The sequence below is a fragment of the Perognathus longimembris genome, chromosome 9 (assembly GCF_023159225.1).
Source record: "Perognathus longimembris pacificus isolate PPM17 chromosome 9, ASM2315922v1, whole genome shotgun sequence".
Classification (NCBI taxonomy): Eukaryota; Metazoa; Chordata; class Mammalia; order Rodentia; family Heteromyidae; genus Perognathus; species Perognathus longimembris.
In genome coordinates, this window is record NC_063169.1 from 20,686,678 (window position 1) to 20,691,091 (window position 4,414).

The window sequence follows — 4,414 nt, forward strand, 5'->3', positions numbered from 1 at the left end:
GAAAATAAAAACTCAACAACCCTGTCTCATTGTCAAAGCAAGAATATAAAACAATCATCTTGTAAACAAAAGTTTAAAAAAGAAACAATCAGCTCTATATGTAAATTACATATTTAATGACAGAAAGGATTCTTTATCATATTCAAGGGTACAAGAGTTGGTGCTAATATGGGATGCAGAAATGGGAGTGGGATAAAAATAATAAATGCCATATCTCGCATGAAGAGGCCATGCCTGAAACTGAGACATAACTAGCTCTGTGAATGTGAGGTGTTAAACAGAAGATAAATAATAAAATAATTACAAAAATAAACAAGGAAAATAAATGTGAGAAATAATTTTATTTTTTAAAATATCTTTAGATAGTTATACAAAAGAGTTTCAGTGCAGCATGTGGGTTTATGAGTACAGTGCATAACTTTATTTGTAAATGTAAAAACATAATATCTATCATGCTATTTTTAAATGTGCAGCTTTGTAGTTTTCAGTATATTTACAGTATTTTATGCAATGGATCTCCAGAACTTTTTGACTTGCAAATACATTGAACAACTCCCAATTTCCAGCTCTTCTAAACTCTGCAAGAGCTAGTGTACTTTTATTGTTAGGAGTCTGACTTATACTGATATGGATGCAGTCATAAGTTTTGACTGCCTTGCCTAATTTATTTCACTTAATTTTATGTTTGTAAGGTTTATCCATGGCATATAATGTGTCAGAACTTCTTTCCTTTTTAACACTGAATAATATTTAATTATATGTGTGGGGTGCCCATGGCTCATTCATAGGTACTCAGGAGGCTGAGATCTGAGGATCAAGATTCAAAGCTAGCCTGGCAGGAATGTCTGTGAGTACCCACCCCAAAGCCTCAAATGTAGCTGTAGTTCAATGGGTAGAGTGCCATCTAGAGTAAAAATGCTAAGGGACAGCACCCAGTCCTTGAGTTCAAGGCCCAGTACCAACATAAACAAATTTTCTTACGTGCATACATCAAATTTTACTTATCTAGTCATTCTTCAAGTAGACATTGGCCTATTTCTATCCTTTGAATATTGTGCATTATATTTCTACCAGTGAAAGCGCAGAGTAAGCCTGCCTGATCCATGAATTTATAAGGTATAGTTTCAATAAAATGTGGTCATATCTAATTAAATCCATTTTACAAATTAAAAGGAATTTAAAAATCAAAATTTAAAATTTCAATGTATGCCTTACACAGCTGAGTTGGTGAGAAGTGATTAGTGAATTTCACATTTTTATCAGTTGTACTTAATTGTTGAGTAGTCTGCTGAATCTTTCCTGCTCTTAATTTTGTGAAAATATGCTTCCTCAAAATCAAATGGTGGCCCCAAACAAAGTAAAAGTTATGGCAGTACTTCCATGTGCCAAAGGGTACACGCTATGCTTACATTAAGGGGGAAAGTGATAAATCAGCGTATCTTTAGTTGAAGTGGGATGGCATTATCAACAAAATAGATGACCCATCTACAGTGTTCTAGATAAAGAATGTGACATAAGGTATGTTTGCTGTGAATCCTATCAATATGTTTAAGAGTAATTGTGGTGGCAGCAATGAAGTCACTCCGTGCAGTTTCAAGTTATGGATTCCCAGAACTCCTGGATAGAAAAGCATAAATATATGTGAGTAGAGTATTGAATTCCATGCATCTTAAGCATTTTTTCCCTCAGAGGCAGGAATCAGAAACCTGTGCATACTTCAGGTCTACTGTGAAAATCTTTTCAACATGTGACTTTCAGTTCTTTAGAACATATAATCCAGATTCCTTTTGGATAATATTTGATTTTTTGTTAGTTTTTGCGGGACTACCATACTATACTGTTTTCTACAGAAGTGGTGTTTGTCCATCACTAGTGCACCATGTACAGATTTCTTTATATCATCCTGGACACTGTGTGTGTGTGTGTGTGTGTGTGTGTGTGTGTCTATACCAGGTCTTGAACTCAAAACCTGTGGTCTTGTTTCTTGCTCACAGCTGGTATCCTCCCCATTGAGCTACACCTTTAGTCTTGCATTTTTTCCCTAGTCAATTGGAAATAGAATCTCACAAACTTTTCTGCCTGCGCTGACTTCCAGTAATGCTAAAGGTCTCAGCCTTCTGAGTAGGTAGGATTCTATTTGGCATTTTATTTTCATATGTTAGTCCTAAAATTGTTCTGATTTTTAAAATAATTACAATCAAGTATTCCTAGAAACTATCAAGGAAAACAATTGAATACTCTTGTGATGAAATAGTGCATTAAAATAACACTTGTTTCTTAGGAAAGGAAACAATCAGAATGTACATAGAAAGAAATCAGAATAGTTATGTGTAGAAATATCCTCAGTTATATTGATAATTAATGCAAAGATAATTTGCAACTTCAAAATAACTTTTTAAATATCAAATTGACAAAATGTTAGGATTCTTTTTAATGCCAGAAAGCATTTTTTTTTAAATGGTGGCAATCTTTGTGGCTCTCAGAATGAAGTTGTATTGTCATCTTCTAGTAGCCTCTTGCACAGCTATACCACATCCATCTTTATTGCAAGAAAATATTTTAAATATTTTAATTAAGTCATGATAAAGTACAAGTCACAAAGAAAAAGGCAAAAAATTTAAAATTCAGAAATTTAATAGGAAAATTTAAAGACAAATTTGAGAAGTTCTTTGTAGAAGTTATAACAAGTGACCTGCATCAATAAAAATAAAATATTTCTACAAAATAAAGCAACTGACAGGTGATAAGTGAAGTCTGAATGACTACTACATGTATGTCTAAGACTTCTGCATTTATTGATAATAATAGATTTCAAAATAAATCATAAGGTAAGTTTATCTTGCTTTAAATTTGCAAAAATTTGCAACTGCTCTCTATTTGTAACTATAATTCTTTCCTGGTGACAGGAGTATTGACTAGATCAACACCTTAAGGATACTTTGGTAGATTAATTACTAAATTTGAATATAGGAATATTCCTGTAAAATTTCTATTTTAAGTGTGTAAAAGCCAGAGAATACAAAGCGTATTTTAAGAATTGTCAGGAAGATGACTCCTTAATATTTTGCATTAGAGATGAAACCTTCTCATTCCCAGTATGGATCAAAATGGAAGACTTGAAAAAAAATGCCTACCCAAATCCAGGCTGTTTTCTCCCAGGGAGAAATTCCACACACAGGGACCCAGGAAATTGTTGCTTATTAACAGAACACGGAAAGTGGATAAGAACAAACTTCAAAAGAGAAAGCCAGAGATGTATGTTTGAAAAGAGGTCAATCATCGCTTCTCGGCCTTTTGGCTAAGATCAAGTGTAGTATCTGAAAAGAGGTCAATCAGATACACAGGTAAACAAGGTGACTGAATGTGTATTCCAAGCAAAGGAAAGTAATTTTGAAGATCTATAATGAGGTTAGGGAAAGTTAAGAGAGTAAAACGTTGGTTCTGGCTGAGCGGCTAAGCTGAGGAACTAGCATGCCTTTCTTTTGATTGTGTTACAGCTCATTTTGTCACAACATCACTCTGGAAATATGCAAGGTTGACATAAACGATACTTTCAGTGTAGCATTATTTGTGACAGTGATTTAAAAAAAAGGGAAACAGGGCTGGGGATATAGCCTAGTGGCAAGAGTGCCTGCCTCGGATACACGAGGCCCTAGGTTCGATTCCCCAGCACCACATATACAGAAAATGGCCAGAAGCGGCGCTGTGGCTCAAGTGGCAGAGTGCTAGCCTTGAGCGGGAAGAAGCCAGGGACAGTGCTCAGGCCCTGAGTCCAAGGCCCAGGACTGGCCAAAAAAAAAAAAAAAAAAAGGGAAACAAACCCAAATATCTACTAGGAGTTGAGTAGAGAAGCAACATTTGAGTAATTTGTTTGTGTAATGTCCTTACAATCAAGTCAAGCCGAGTGACAATTTAGGCATACCTAAGAGATAATGTGGAATGCAAACAGCATATTGAAGACTATTTATGCAAGGTAACAAACTATAAAACACATTCAAAGAGTGCCTCACATTTTCTTATTTTAAGATTATTCTTAGGATGATTATTAGCAACTTATGGATTGTTTACTGAATCTTCCTAGATAGTGTAGTAAGAAAAGATGATGTAAGCACAATTGTCTAATGAACACTACAATAAATGAGTAGCTACTTCTTGTCTTGCAATGATTAAGAACCAGAACAACCAGACATAGCTCATTAGGCCATGTAGAGAGTCAGGGGTTTGAAATTTCAGTCTACTCCAAGGCTGTCCATCTATATACCCTGTTAATCAACAATGGGGAAACAGTAATCCCATCCCATCCTATATCACTTCTACATTTGTCTTTTTGTTACTGAATAGTAAAGATTTGAACCTCAATGTTAGAGCCAGCCAGGGTTCTCTAGAGAAGCTATCGCCTTCCAGGGATTTTTGA

General features: G+C 35.0%; 1 pseudogene; it reads left to right on the forward strand.

Moving 5' to 3' along the window:
- Positions 1-3,278: 3,278 nt before the first annotated feature.
- On the forward strand, positions 3,279-3,363 carry LOC125357817 (annotated as a pseudogene).
- The last annotated feature ends 1,051 nt before the right edge of the window (positions 3,364-4,414 follow it).